Below are 16302 nucleotides of genomic sequence, written 5' to 3'. Positions count from 1 at the left end.
CAACTTAATAGGCCTGGATCTATTAAATACATTGAACTAATAATGAATAACTTTTCAAAACAGAACACAGGCCAGATTCACTGGTGAGTTCTACCAAACGTAATAGGAAGAATGGGTACCAATTCTCAGAAATCTCTTTCGGAAGAGACAAGCAGAAGGAATGCATTCTAACTCAATCTATGAAACCAGCAGTGTCCTAATACCAAATCCAGACAAAGAAAACAAACCTATGTGGACCCAAACCTACATGCAGATGTTTCGGGCAGTTTTATTCTTCCTTTGGAAGCAACCAAGATGTCCTTCGGCAGGTGAATGGATAATAAGCTTGGGTACATCCAGACATTGAAATATTCAGCGTGAAAATTCTGACACCTGCTACAGCACGATGGATGTCGAGGACATTATGTGAAGCGAAATAATCCAGGGATACACGCACGTGCACACACACACACCTGCACACACACAAAATAATCCCAACACACAAATACTGTGTGATTCCATTTATATAAGGTACACTCAGAGGACTCCAAATCACAGAGCCAGGAAGAAGAAGGGGGATTGCCAGGGGCTGGGAGGAAAGGGGAATAGGGCATTAGTGTTCAACGGGAATAGAGTTTCAGTTTTACAAGATGAAAGGAGTGCAGGGAATGGATGGCGGGGAATGGCCGCACAATAATGTGAACGTATTTAATACCTCAAAACTGTACACTTGAAAATGGTGAAAGCTGTAAATGCTATGTTATGTATATTTTACCAAAATAAAAAACTTGGGGCAAAAATGAGCAGTCGAGTCATGAGAAGACAAGGAAGGAGCTTAAAGGAATATTTCTTTCTTTTTTTTTTTTAGATTTATTTATTTGAGAGAGAGTGCGCACTCACGCAAGCAAGTAATCACCGGAAGTGGGGAGGGGCCGAGGGAGAGAATCCTCCAGCAGACTTCCTGCTGAGCCAAGAGCCAGATTCGGGGCTCCATATCAGGACCCTGAGATCACAACCTGAGACGAAACCGAGAGTCGGACACTTAACTGACTGAGCCACCCAGGTGCCCCTTAAATGCATATTTCTAAGTGAAAAAAAGCCATTCTGAAAAAGCTGCATCCTGTATGATTCTAACGATAGGACATTCTGGAAAAGACAAAACTATGGAGACAGTAGAAAGATCAGCAGCTCAGTGGTGGGGGAGGGATGGACTGGCAGAGTACAGAGGACTTGTAGGACAGTGAAACGATTCTGTAGGACACGATCGTGGTGGGTACATGTCATTACACATTTGTCCAAACCCACAGAATGAAGGCACACCCCCAGCAGTAAACTGGAACGCCAACTCCGGGCTTCGGGTGATAAGAACGTGTCAGTGAGGCTTCTGTGGTGTGGGTTGTCCACAGTGGGGAAGCAGCAGGTGAGTGAGAATGTGAGAACTCTCTACACTTTCCCTCGGTTTTGCTGTGAACCTCAAACTGCTCTAGAAGATAAAGTCTATTAAAAAAAAAAACTGGGGCACCTGGGTGACTCAGTGGGTTAAGCCTCTGCCTTCAGCTCAGGTCATGGTCCTGGGGTCCTGGGATTGAGCCCTGCTTCGGGCTCTCTGCTCAGCAGGGAGCCTGCTTCCTCCTCTCTCTACCTGCCTCTCTGCCTACTTGAGATCTTTGTCTGTCAAATAAATAAATAAAATCTTTTAAAATTAAAAAAATATATATTAAATTAAAAAAATCCTTCAGGGTCCAGAATTCACTCTCCTTCCTCCATCCCACAGTGCCCTTCTATCCTAACGGAACCCTGCCCAGACCCCAGGGAGGGAGACACCTTGGCGACCCCCAAGGCCCAAGGGGAGGACGTCACTCATTTCTTCTCACATCAGCAGCTCTGGGCAGGTCATTAAACCAAACCCCAGCTAAGACAACAGCACTGCCAGCTGATCTGGGCTTTTCCCTTTTTTTTTTAGGCTGTTAATGATAATATATTATTTCACATTCTGAATTAATAAAAGAGGCAGCCGGGCACAGCAGAGTGATCACCAGACCCAGTGGGAAGGAGAAAGACATACCTAATATCTATGTGATCTTGACATACCTAATACCTAATAGCTGTGTGACCTTGAGCAAGTCACTTTCCCTCTCTGTTGCTGACAGGCATCGATGATGGTATTCCTATTCCTCCCTCTTCGTCATGCCTGGCCATTTGAAAGTGCTTCAGCTGTGATTCATAGTGTGAATATAGGTCATCACTAAAACAACAACAATAATAATAATAAAGTTTCTTTCTTTCTTTTTTTTTAAATAATAAAGCTTCTTAAGGGCACATACTGCTCAGTTTTGTGGCAGGAACAGGAAGAGCAATGATTTGCTCTGTCTTTAGATGAGGAAAATGAAGACTTATTAGTATCTCTCCATGACGTTGAGAAGCCCACACAACGAAGGGGTCTGTCTGGCCTCGCTCTCACAGACAACCATGTCAGGGAGAGGGAGCATCTCCCAGGGAAAAGCTCCACAGGCTTTGTCTCCTTCCAGGGACAAGGTTGCATCCGGCCCTCGGATGAACCTTCTTGTGTAAATTTCAAACACTTGAAAAAGAAAGGAAGGAAAAGGTTTGGGATGGAAAGGATCCAAGAGGGCAGAAAAAGACCAGGTTGCTGTCAGGAGTTACATATGGACACAGGGCTGGCCTGAGGCCAGAAAGTTCTGGCAGACGTTGGGCTGAGAGAGCAGGAAACTGGGGTGGTGAGAACCTGTCATCCTGTCCCCTCACACACGTGTTCTGGCCAGAGCATGACGGGGAAGCCAGGGGGGAGAGGAGGCCTGGCAGCTGGGGCTCCATCCTGGGCTGAAACTCAAGGCTCACACCCCACCTTGCACTCCATAATGATACCCACCCTTTCTGGAATGTTGCTTCCTTCCCAGGTGATGGGCTACACACCTGATATTCATCATCTCATTGAATCTTGACCTCGATGCCCACAATAGCAAATGACTATCTTCACGTAACAGGAGAGTAAACGGAGTTCATCTGCCCGAGCTCATAAGTAGCTAAACAACAGCCCCGAAGTTCATCTAGTGACAAAGCTACGCTTTCCCTCCTGCATGAAACTGCCCCCTGATTCATAAATACTAGGTGGAAAATGATGTATATAGCAAGAGCCAATGAAAAGATGAGAGCTTGAATCCAACCAGGATTCGGGAATCACCAGACCCCATGCCGCGTCGGCTGAATGAACACAAGTGTGAGGTCTGGACCGAGGGAGGGGCTGGTTTCACCCACCTTGGTGGGGGTCAGAACATGGCCAGAGCTCTGGCCTCAGCTCTGCGGGTTGAACTGTGCAAATGCCCAGTTCAGGCTACAGTTCTCCCAGAGGAGGGTCAAGAGAACAGAAAGTCAGGAGTGCACCGAGACCTGCATCCTCGGAGGGAGGCAGAGGTAGCGATGACCCTTCACCAGCAAAGGGTAAAGTGTGTGAAGTGGGGATGCCGGAGAGCAGCCTGGAGGGAAGGGGGTGATGCTTCTTCTCTGCGGCCAAGCGAACGGAGGGTGCCAGAAAATACATTTGAGCTCAGCAGAATAAGAAATTCCGCCAAGTTGTCTTCAAGCCCCTCCCAGCCTTTGCAGAGCTGACCTGGAGACCCCCCACTCAACCCTCTGCACCAGGGGCAGAGGGTACCAATCCACCTTATAGAGGCAGTGAGGGGCTTAGTGATGTCAAGCAATCTGCTCGAGGTCACACAGGGGAGCGGAGCTGTGACTAGCATCCAGATCTTGCTCCAAATCATCCTGGGGGGGAAGGTAGGAGGTTCATCAAGCTCAGCGGGACCACTGGCTTCCACTCTCACCTTTGGCATCTCCAAGGTCTTCCCAGGATTGGGGAGGATCGGAACACCTCCCTTCCTAACTTCTCTCAATTCCATCATGACCTCTTTACCCCGATAACCACGGCTTCCCTCAGGGCTGCATCCTCTCCATGTTGCACTGCTCTAGATCATTCTGGAAGTCTCCCAACCACCCTCATCTTCCTTTTAAATTCCAGGGACATTAAGAGGTACATTAGAATTACCAGGGAGCTTTAGAATAGACTAGGGCTCCTCCAGGAGTTACATATAAAGTTATAACAATCAAAAACAGCATGGTACAGGCTTAAGGACACATAGACCAATGGAATGGAACTGAGAGCCCAGAAACAAACCTAGACACTACAGCAAGTTAATTTTCCATAAGAGCGCCAAGACTAATCAATGGGAAAAGAACAGTCCTTTCAACAAGCGGGGCTAGAAGAACTGGATAACCACCATGTGCCCAAGAATGAAATTGGACCCCTACCTCACACCATATACACAACTTACCTCAAAATGGACCCATGACCTACATATAAGAGCTAAAAACCATAAAACTCCTAGAAGAAAACAAAAAGGTAAATCTTTTTGACTTTGGATATGGCCATAGATTTTTAGGTATGACACCCAAAAGCGTGAGCAACAAAAGAAAAGGGAGATAAACTGGAACCCGGGTACAGGTTCTCCTGGGACAGCCAGGCTTCTGTCTTCCCATCCTTGCCACCTGCTTCTTGTTGTCAGATCTCAGGACGGGGAAGAGCCCCAGCTTCCACAAAACTGCCTTCACTAGTTCACTCAACGTGCTGGAGAGGGCTGGCTGGGGCGATTAAAACCATCAGGGGACCACTTTCTCCCAGAGCTCCGAATTCCATGCAAGGCTGGGTGGAGAAGGCAGGAGGAGGGCCACAATGAGTGAGACAGGGTGATGCCCTGAGTCCTGCGGGGGGCCTTGTGGATACTGTGGGTGCCTCTGGGGGTGCTCTGGGGAGTCACGGAGGATCTATGAGTGCTATCACTGGCAATGTGGGAAGCCACCGTGGTGCTGTGGGGAGCGGCTATAGACCTCATAGGTGTAGAAGGGTGGCTGCCACGTGGGATAGATTTGGGGGCACTGTGGGTGCTGTTGCCAACACAGCATCCTTGGGACAGGAGGCCTGTGTTTAGATCCCAGTCTGACCGCTTTTTGGACATGAAACCCGGAATAATTTACAATTTCTCTGAATCCCAGCTATCCTCACCTATAAAGAGCTTATTAACACCTACATCTTGGGGTGTGGGGAGGATTAGCGATTATCTACAGAAAGGGTTCTGTAAATGTGATCGGGAGGGAAGTGTAAACCACGGGATAAAGGCTCAGGAAGAACTGTTCACACCCACACCTGGGGTGTGCTCCACACGCTGGGGTGTCATAACAGAGAGCTGACACAACCCAGGCCCCCCTCTTGGCCCTTTTTTAGACCGTGCATTCGGAAAGAGGTATGTGTCTCCACGGTAACCTCCCTGTTTGGTCACAAACACCCAGCTCGTCCATCCCAAGAGCCCAAGCCTCTTCAAGGAGGTCACCTTGGGAGGCCACATGATCCCAGGGGGCTTCTGTTGTTCAGAGCAAGCAGGAAAGTCCTCCCCATCACAGCCACCCAGTGAGGAACATGCTATCTGCCCATTTGACAGGTGAAAAAATAGAGACTCTGGACACAAGATCATTCACGGGAGTCAAAGAGCTCCCAAAAAGCGGAGCTGGAACCCAGCCTCCACCAGTCCGGGCCCCAAAGGCCAGCAGACATTTCCCACAGTGGCACATGCTTGTCTGCCTCCCGGTGACGGTCCTCTTTGTCCTTTCCCGGGACTCTACACCGATCTGTTTCCTAGCTAACAAGGTGGTTGGGTGGTGAATCCGAATCAATTTGCTCCCCTGCAGCCCTCCTGAAGGCAAACTGAGAACAAAAGCACCCCAGCCGCTTTTCTCTGTGCTAAAGAGTTTCCTGCCTCTCGTACACGGAGGCCCATGGTTTTCCCCTGATGGAGAAACATCCCCAGCAGAAAAGTCCTGGGGAAGTTAAGCTTTTCCTGACTCGCTTCAGCGCCTTCTCCTGATTAAGAAAAGCGTGCGGGATGCTGGCTCTGTGATAAGCCAGTGGCTTCCTGTGGGGAGCAGGGCTGGCTGCCAGGAGGCTGCGGGTGAGATTTTGGCCCAGGCAGCCGCCAGGGCGGGGTGAGCTGCACGACATGGGGGCCTCATGCTCCCCAGCTACTGTCTACCCAGGGCCATTTGGCCTTGCGTTATCCCTCTGGGAGCCAGCCACCATGCCTTGGGTTCCGGCCTGAGACACCCCAGCTGGCTGGTGGTACACTCCAGAAGTGAAAGGATGAGGCGGGTATCAGATCAATGACCGGGAAAAGTGGCCCAGTGCTTCTCAACCACAGTGCCAGAGGCAGCTGGAACCACAAATGCCATCACATGGTGGGGTATAGCACCCCACAGTGTGAACATCCCATCGACCCTTGCACCAGGAGTCTTGGGATGGGAAGGCGGTGGGGGGGGGGTGGCTAGGGAAGGGTCTGTACCTCCCTCATCTCATCTTCTCCCCAGAACAAACCCCTGGGTAGCATTATGCTCCCATTTTAGAGATCAGAAAACCAAGACCTGCAGAGATGTCACGACAAGCCCCAAGTGTCAAAGCCAAAATCTAGAATAAGGAAACAAATCATTTTTATGTCCTTTCAAGCAATGTGATTTCAAGAGGTAATCTGGCTTAAAGGATTTGGTTAACCTTAAGATTCAAGTCATGGAGGCACTCAAAGGAAAATACACAAGCATTGTAGGATCGTTCAGACAGGGCTTCAAAACTCCACCATATCTCACTCGCTGCTGTGTGACCTTGAGCAAGTCACTTCACATCTCTGAGGCCCCGTTCTCTCCTCTCTAAGATGGAGGCAATTGTGGTGCCAAGACCCCCGGGCCGTTATGAGGACTGAATGGACAATGCGGGGCTTGTGCCTAGCACAGCGCCTGGCATGCAGAAGATCTCAGTTGGTACTGGTTGATCCGAGGCTTCCCATCAGCCAGGCCTCAAACTCAGTCCATCTGCCTCTCAGACTCTGTGGTCTTTCCACTGAGGGTCTGAGGCAGCTTTGGCCAACACTGGCAATCAAATCTCCTCAGAGCCTCCAATGTCCTTCCTCTTCACAACCTTCCCCAAGCCCCCACCCCCCTCTGCTCCCCTGCCGCCTCACCACCCCCGTCACTTCCTCAGGTTCAGCCTGGGGCTGGGAACCTCAGAAACTGAGGCCATAAGGCCTCGGACAGAGATTCCAGTCATTGCTGCCCATGCTACTGGTGAGAGAAACAAGGCCCTATGAGAGAAATGACTTCTGAGGACCCTTGAGGCACAATGGTGGTCCAGACTGGGCCAGAGGACAGATGTCCTGGCTGTCCTGGCTCTTCATTCAGGAACCTTCCATGAGGCCACGCAGCCCATCACCAGTCCTGGGATTGTGGGCAGCCCAAGAAGGTTCTGGAACCCAAGAAGAAAACCAAGACTTTTCTACTGTCATTTCCATCCTGGAATGTGAACTGTATCCAAAAGAGAGTCCTGAGATGGAGGGTGGGGGAGTCATTCTAGGAAGGTCTTTTCTTCTCACAATCCCAAGACTATGGTGGGTGTGGAAGTGAGGAGAGGGGAAGAGCTCTGCCTTCCCTGGGAGGGCTCACTGCCTCCTGTGCTTCAACCCTCACTTCCTGGACCGACCCTGAGGAGTGACCATGATGGGCGGCCTACTCATGGGGCAGCCGCCAGCCCCAGTGAGACCCCACCTTGGTGCTAGCCTTTCTCTCCTCACACCTCAGCCATGCTCCCCAACACTGAAGAAATGTGTGAGTTGGGGATAAGAGGGAAGCCGCCCTTTGCTTGCCCTGCACTCAGGTACCAACTGAAAGCTCTCTCACTTGGCCATGGAGGATTCGTTGAGTAGAAAGAGAAGAGGAGAAAAGATCAGACTCTTACTTGAAGAAGCTGCCGCCATGTTGCCATGTGGCCAAACCATACCTGTTTCAACTGGTGTCTGTTCTTTCCAGGAGACTCAGGATTCTCTTGAGGTATCCTTTCGATGGCTTCAGGATAAATTCTAGAAGGAGAAGAAAGAGACACAAATTTTAAAAAGGCAGCAGCTAGTGGGGCCTGTGGCTGCTGGGGGCCACCTCAGTTCAGGCGTGTCCCTGTGGCCTAGGTTCCTGCTCTCTCCTTCTCTCTCTGCAGGTGCAGAAGCCAGATGGGGCGGCTGTGGCCAGAAAGACAGAATCAAGCACCCAGCCTCACAGAGGCTTCCAGGAGGTGTCCCCAGAGCCTACAGACTGGCACATATTTTCAGTCTTCCAAAATCAGCCCAGGAGCCTGTACAGTGTGGCGTGATGACATCACGCATGCTAATCACAATATCACATCACATGTCTTTGCTTCTGGCTAGAACATTACCAACCCATCCTAGAAACTCCACTCTCCTCAGGCGGGAAAAAAAAGAAAAAGAAAAAGAAAAAAATGCTTTCTGAGTAATGGTGAAAATGCGAAGGAGAATTAATCATGGCTTAATGAATGCAGGCTTTGGGGGCAGACCAACATTTCCCAGATCTGGTATCCATGAAGAGACAGAAAAGAAGAGAGGTCTTCGGTAGTGAAAAAACAACTCAGCCCCTGAGTGCGGGGGCCAGAAGCCCAGCCTCTCCCCCACTTCCTCTCTGTCAGTTTGACGGAGAGCTCCCGGGTCACAGGAGAAGGATCAAATTCGCCACGTCCAGGCTGCATACCTGCCAGCCCGGGCCGAGGCCAGCCCTGGGGGACCGGCTTGTTCCCATGCACAGCCAAGGAACAAAAGAGCAGAACTGACAGCACAGATGGGACAGCCGAGTCCCCTGACCCCAAATCTCCCAGACTCCCACCCTTCAGGACCGGCCGCGCCGTAGAAGCTGCGGTCAAGTTTCACGTTGTCTCAGACGCTGATGTCGACGATCCCATGAGACAGTGTCCCCACTTTGGGGATGAGGGCCACAAGCCCTGAGGAGTTAAATAACTTGCCCAAGGTCATCATGCCCAAATGTGGCAGAGCTGGGACTAGAAGGCAGGTCTGTGGGAGGTCAAACCTGGTGTCAGTACCATGTCCATGGGGTTGTGAGGAGAGACACAGGCACAAGAGCAACGAGCTCCGGGTCTGCTCCACGGATCCTAGCTAAGTGCACACGGCGCAGACAGCAACTTCTCGGGACACCCTGCAAACTGATAGGGAACAGGGCTTGGCCAGAGAACGTGACCCCAGTTGGCTTTCTTTGCCTCCAGAGTCCACCCAGGCAGAGTCGACCCAGGAAACGTCACATATCACGGAGCAGACCTAGGCTACAATCAAAGGAACTCATGATCTATACACATACACATACCCATATCCATCCCTAGACAAAGGCACGGACCTATGGCTGGGGATACAGACGTACATGTACATAGCTTTGATTGTAACTACAAAAGTGAGCATTCTTCCTTATCCATCCATTGTAGTTCATAGGACCACTGCAAAATCTCTGTAACATGACCCTCTAGGCTTTCTTCTATGCAACCATTTACGTGTGTGTGTGTGTGTGTGAGTGATAGAGAGAGAGAGCGTGCCTGCATGGGCCCCCATGGAGATGGTGGGACTCACACACACTTTCCACGAGTGGGATCTTACCACACACATTCTGCATCCCCAGCTAGCAGTTGCCATGAGGTCCACCCATGGATCCAAGAATATGGAGACCTTCTGGAGTCTTCTGCCCTCCTTCTAGGTATGGACCATCATTTATTCAGCTCTCCCACCTTACATACGCGGGATATTTCCATTCCCAGCTGCCACAACCTTGTTGCTACCATCCCCTCCCCACTTACATCACCACGTGGGAACGTTCGAGCAAGTCCACAGCCTGGACGCCTGGAAGTGTGTCCACATTTGAATAGCTTCCGACAAACCACTTTCCCCAAACAGTGGATCGATTCCCCCCAGAGAGCAGGACAGAAGGAGTCCCCTTTTCTTGGATGTAAATTTACACCGTGGGCTCTTCTGCCTGCCGAGTTGTCTTTCTGGCCACCTTCTGGTAGCCTAGAAGGCCAAGTCCCCTAGACAAAGGGAGACGTTTATCTCTTGGCTCCCGCAAGACGGCCACCACTCCACTGCCTGGGGACATGTCTGAAGAACTCGGGCCCACCTGAGCCGGGAACTACATTTATGGGCTCAGAACTGATAATGAGCTTTTATGAGCTCTGGGGACCATGAGGAACACGTATTAATGTCAAGCGTGCCCATCAGCCACGCAGCCTGGGTGAATGTCACACATTAACGAAATTAGAGTTTGCAGCCACGTCGGGAGGGAGCTGCGGGAGGCGTGTCAGGCGGTGTGGGCAGAGCCTGTTAATAATAAAATTACTTTGCACTCCTGAGCCTGAAGCTGTCTCCCGTCTTCGATGGAATTCTGCCTTGCTGCAGCCTGAGAGGAGATTAGTTTATTACTGGTGTGCCAGGAAAGGCAAAATCCAGCACTAATCCTAATTCCCATTTAAGCAAATCTGCATTATGTGAAGGAAACCAGCTGGGCTCAGAATTTCTTCCCCCCGCCCAACCCCCCACTTCTCCCAAGATCTCATTCCGGCCCTTTCTTCTCTGGGGAGTAGGGGGGGTCACCACAGATGTCAGAGCAGGAGCCCTCCTGGGAGCAGGAAGAGAATCCCAGGGTTTACGGCCAAGAAGGGGAAAGGGCTGGGTAACAAGAGGGGGCTTTGGAAGATGGTGCACTGGGAGATGGTGCTCACCACTGACCCGGTTGTCTCTGGCTATGGGGAGAAAAAGCCACCACCTTCTCGGCCCAAGGCTCGCTCTTGCCTTGAACAAAGACGCCTTGAGAGCCTCTGACGGGCTCTGTCACTGTGAGCATGTGACCTCCCTGCTTCAGGCCTCCAGTCCTCATCTGGGAAACCACAAACAACAGCAGGTAGCTCATATGATGTTGTGAGGATCACATGAAAGATGGACAGACAGACAGGACCCCAGAGAGCCCGGCACACACTGCCCCGTTTCTTGACTTAAGACTCCCGGGCTGATAACAGCACCATTATTTGAGGGCCTCGCTTAGTGAATTATGACGCAACACTACGTGTAGGGACACATCCTGGTTCTGGAGACCTTAAAATAGGAAAAAAATCAAAGAAAGAGTGCCTTAAAATCCATGAAGCAGAGGAAGCGCTCAATCAAGGGCAAGGAACGTGACGACTAGGAGCCAAGTTCTCCTGTTGTCTGAGGTCTAGCTCAAAGCGTTGATCTTCTTCTTCCTTCCGAACGAAGCCACGCTGGTCTGCGTGTGGGAAACCAGCCCTCAGTTTGTGAGAAAAGTCCTGAGAAGGAACTTCAGCATCCTGGATGAGACCCAGACAAGACGCTGATGTTTCTCGCTCTAGTTTTAAACCAAAATGGATCACACGTACCCAGAGTTGTGCGTGCCATGAGGACACAGTCTCCCGAGTCTTCCCAAACATGGTACCCAGATCACAGACTCCTCTCTGGTTTCCCAGCCCTTGTTTCTCCACCATCTCACATGTCCAAAGTCACCCGTGACCTTCCTTCTCTGTGGCCCCTGCCTCTCCCTGCCTGGACTGAGTCTTAGTGTTGCCCATCAGCTTGCTGCAAATGGGCTCCTAGATGGTCTGCTAGGCTGTGGCCTTGTTCTCTCCAAACTGCCTCCTGGTTTGCTGTCAGACGGAGCCCAGAGATGTGTCTCTCTCTTGCGTCAGTGGGTCCCCTGGCTTCCCTTTGCCTACATATGGGCCTTTGATCATCTGAGCCCCACTTGTCTTTTCCAGGGGGCCTTCAGGTCCTCACAATATGCGCAGACCCCACAGTCACACTGAACTCACTGGGACCGACATGCCCCCGCACCCCCCGCGACATGCTTGGCCCAACCTCACTGCTGCTCACTCCACCCGGCAGTCCCTTCTTCCTTTCCTAACCTTGAAATCTACCTCTTCTCCCGCTCTCCAAAACTCCTGGCAAACTCCTGCTCATCCTTCAAAATCTTCCTTCAACAATTCCTCTTGTCTGCACAAGACCTGCACAGGCATGATTGGGCTCTGGGCTCCACTAACAATTTGTGTGTCTAAGTGGTCAAGTCATCACAGTGTCACATGTGTTTTGTTTTGTATGGTTTTTCTCCTCTACCAGACTCTGAGCTCCTCGAGGATAGAGATGGTCTCTTACTTCCTCTGTGGTCTCAGCTCCTGACTCAGCAAATTAAGTTGGATGGAGGGAAGGGTGCTAGGAGAGATGGATGGATGGATGGATGGATGGAGGAGGAGAGAATGGGTCTATAAAAGAGCCTAAATGGTGGGAGGGAGGAAATGGGTCATAGTTGGTTGCAGGGATGGATGAAAAACAGTAGGGATGGAAGGATAAATGGATGAATTGATGGGTGGATGGACAGACACATGCATGGAGGGATGGATGGATGGATGGATGGATGGATGGATGGATGGATGGACACATGCATGGAGGGATGTATGACAGCAGGGCAGATGAAGGCAGGGATGGATAAACAGCTGGGTTGAAGAGGAACGGATCTCCGAAAGGATGGGTGAAATTAACAACAGCAAGACAGAACTAGGTTAATGGGAGGAGAGAGGGAATAAATGACTCAACCACTTGTATAATTTTCTCTGGACCCCGGGGGGCTGAGCCTCTTGCAGCTATGGGTGATGCCTTGCTTTCTCCCTCTAGAGTTTGTGGGTCTATGCAGAGACCACACAATGAACATTGGCAGCCCCCAGCTCTGCCCCATCTCTCCTCACTGCCCTAGCTGTGGACCCACAAGATGAGGCCTCAGGAAGGAAGGGTCAGAGTTACATCTTGCCTTGGTCTTGATCCAGGTGGTGAAGACCAGGTGGTGAAGATTGAAGTTTCCCTGTGTCTGAGTCTGGCCCCAGGCTGTGGGGCAGGGGGTTGGCCAGCCATGCGACAGGTCTGCAATGGGCCAACTGCTTGGTCCAGAGCAGATGGATGGCTGATGATGGGGGTTTCAAGCTCCCTTGCAAAGATGCCATTTGGGAGACCCTAAAATGGCAGAAGGGCCAGGCCACGTGGAGAGCAGGGCATCCTTTGGATGGTTACCTGAGAGAGAGCTTCTAGGAGAACAGATCTGCCTCTAGAGCCTGCTGTCTGTCTGCAGCGTGGGTCAGGCCAGGCAGTGGGTGGGGAGCCCTCAGCATGGAACAGTGGGTCACAGACCAGGACTCATGGTCCACAGGCCTGGGTTTCCATCTCAGCTATGCCACTCGCCCCCTGTGTGACCTTGGTGAAGTTCCTTACCCCTGTAAACCTCAGGTGATTCACCTACAGTGTGTGGGCAATCAGAGCCCCACCCCACTGGCCTGAGCTGGGGATCAGAGGCGCTAATGGGACACAAGGGATTCCCACAGGGACCGACCCTACCAGGTGCTCAACCAATAGAGGACGTGGGAATTACATAAACAGAAGCTACTGCTACTTTCTGTAGAAGGGACAGTGGCCATGACCAGTGGTTCCAAGTTCTACACTCCAGACCTGTCCCTCTCTCCCTTGGGGGCCCGCACCAAGAGGTGGAGACCACACTTCATACACACCCTGACACTTGGCTCATGGCAGCCTGACTTGCTCCTGTTTTATACATCACGTTCCCACGTGATGTTGAAGACCACTGATTCAGAGCTGATGTCCTAGAAAAATCCAAGTCAGTAGGATTCTAGGGGAAGTGAAAGGGAGGTCTTCCTGGAAGAGGCAGCAAGGACAGAAGGGAGGGAGGGAGGAAGGTGATCAGATCAGGAGGAAGATGAGGAGTCCTTTTCTCATTAGCTCCTGCCCTCAGTGCTTCTCTCCTGTGCTGTATGCTCCCCTCGCTTTACCTCGCTCCTGGGGAAACAGGCGTCCTTCCGAGCCCCGAGACCACAAAGACTCTTGGTCACGTGCCCCAAGAAGGGACAGCATCGTCAGCGGGAGCCTGGAAGCCAGTGCAGCCTTGGTCCTTCTCCCCACAGCGATGCCAGCCTGGGCCACTGCCAGCCAGATGCATCACTTGTTGACAGATAAAAGTGCTGTACTTTCTGGCTCCAAAGCAAAGCCAGGGCTTTGTTTTGCTGTATTGGAAATTGACAATGCAGGGGGGTGATGTGGGGGTGCGCCAGAGGAAGAGGAGCCAAGACAGGTTGGGGGATGAGTTCCTGCTGGGTTCTGTGACTCAACAACAGTCATCACCCCACCTCCATCCAGCACTGCTGCCCAAAGCCCTTTCCCATCGCCTTGGTCTCTCGGTCTCTACCTCCTCTCCACCTGCCCTTGACTCTGCTACAGGAGGGAGAGCTTCTCTGCGCTGCCTGCCCACCCTGCCCTTGTCATTCAGCTCCATCCAGCTTAGTTTCCATAATGAGTCCCAGAATGGGCCTGCTAAGTGTGCCCCAGGGTCACAAGTGGGGCTGGCAGTGGGAGCCCTGACATCCTCAGAAAGACTAGGATTTTGTTTTGTTGTTGTTTTCCACTTGGGGAGAAGAGGGCCACTCCCTGCTCAGAACTGGGCACAGCGCAGAAGGCGCCAGTACTGCTAGCAAGGGCTCTGGAGGGTCCACCCAGCTGGAAAGGACTCTGAGTCAGTCTGAGCCCATTAGCTCTGGGTAGCATGGGGATGGTGATAGGGCCAGGGAAGAGGACATATACAACCCTGTAAGTTAACACGTGAAGCTTATTCTCCATGCAGCCATCACTAGGAATCTTCATCTCTCCTGTCCCCACGTTCCGATCACGTCTGGGGGTTCCCGAAGGCAGGCGAGCCTGGGTCTCTTGTGCCCTCCCCGGTAGCACCTGTGAGATCTGGACTCCTCCACGATGCCCACCTGAGCATGAAGAACGTGTGGCCTCTGGGAGCCTAAGACCCCTTGCGCCAGTAGGCCTAGCCCTGCACTTGCCCCTCTTTGCCCTGTCTGTGTTTTCTCATCACCTGAAGGAGGCAAGGACAAAGGCTGTCCATCCCCTGGAGCTCTCTTTCCTTTTGATCTTTGTCCTTCCTCTTACACTCTTCCCATTTCTCAGAGGAGGCAAAGGACCCTGAAGCCCCACAGCTTTACATAAGTAAACGTGGGCACACTGCTCGTGGAGAAAGGAAAACAGAAAAGCATAAGTCATTCTAGAAACCGTGTCTGCCCAGAAAGGCCCACACATTCTCAGGACGGGTCCCCAGCACCCCTGCCAGGCAAGTGCCCAGCATCCCAGACCTGGGTGTTTGGCACCACGGGGACCTGGAGGAACCTGATGGTTTAAGAGACCTCTCTCTCTCTCTCTGAGCGGGGAGCCTGGCCTGCCATCCCCCCCACCCCACCCGGCTCCACTGCGCCATCTGCATGAAGAAAAAAGGAAAGATGTGAACTCTCTAATTCGTCGACCAAGTGGCCAGGGTCCTCCTCTTCCTTAGCAAAGGAAGGAGCTGATGCTCAGAGAGGTCCAGCCGCTTCTCCACAGTCACAGAGCAGACCTGAGCCAAGAGAGTTTGAGAGTCCACAATCTGGTATGCGCGCAAAGGCCCCCAAGTCCCTTTGCTGAATCCAGCCTGCCCTGGGCTGTCCCCATCGCATCTGTCCTCTAGAGGGTACATGGGAGAGGTCCTCAAGCCATTGTCTACTTGAGCAAAGATAGCTGGGCTTTCAAAGATTTCAACAACAGCCCAGTGCTTCTAGCCCAGGGCTCAAGAATGGCAGATTGTCTTAGGGCTGAAATGGCCTTTGTGTCTCCACGTGTTCCAGGCCTTGAACTCAATGTGGATCCACTGTGCGGTCTTATGCATCCAGGAACACCTGTCCGGGGATGTTCTGCCTCAGAGAGGAGCAGTTTTCAAAAGCCACAGGACATAGAGAGGTTTCCAAACTGGCCACCGTGCTGCTAGCAAGGAAGCCAGCAGCTGAGAACTCATAATCGGAGCTGAGGGAAGGGGCCCGCCCCATAACCCACAGCAGCTTCCCTCCGAAACCTGGGGCTCTGCGGGGGGCTTGTCATTCAGACTTTATGGCCCTCCAGGCTTGCTTGCGGTGGGATCAGAGGGAAAAGGGCACCCCACGTCTCTGCAATTCTTCCCCCCACCCCTCAAGTCCATGTAAATATATTCTAATGCCGAGAAGAGTCTGCAGGAGGTAAGACCAGCAGAGCCATTAGCATTTTGATGGCTTTTCCCAACACGTGGAAGAGCATTTTAAAATTCATAGTGTGGAGATTAATCCCAGGCACGCCTCTCCCTCCCCAGCTTGAGGTGGCCAAGAACTTCTTACCCCTTGAAGACCTTGATTAGGAAAGCAAGCTAGGAACTCAGTCATGGGAGTCCTATGGAGAAGAGCCAAGATGGCTTTCTGGACTGCCTGTGGAAGACCTTCTAAGACAGAATCGGGGATAAGGGCGGAGGAAATGCTGTGAC

General features: G+C 51.8%; 1 protein-coding gene across 3 annotated transcripts in view; it reads right to left on the bottom strand.

The window, feature by feature from the left end:
* The window catches only part of TSPAN18 (tetraspanin 18), a 174431-nt gene that overhangs the window by 135604 nt on the left and 22525 nt on the right, over positions 1-16302 (bottom strand). For all 3 annotated transcript variants that reach the window (XM_032840686.1, XM_032840682.1, XM_032840684.1), the window contains exon 2: positions 7865-7943. The gene's annotated coding sequence lies outside the window, so the exon portion shown is untranslated. The remainder of the gene's footprint in view (positions 1-7864; positions 7944-16302) is intronic.

The sequence above is a fragment of the Lontra canadensis genome, unplaced genomic scaffold, assembly GCF_010015895.1.
Source record: "Lontra canadensis isolate GAN:19392208 unplaced genomic scaffold, GSC_riverotter_1.0 scaffold115, whole genome shotgun sequence".
NCBI lineage: Eukaryota > Metazoa > Chordata > Mammalia > Carnivora > Mustelidae > Lontra > Lontra canadensis.
Note: the sequence above shows the minus strand (reverse complement) of the source record. Positions and strands in the feature narration are given on the sequence as shown.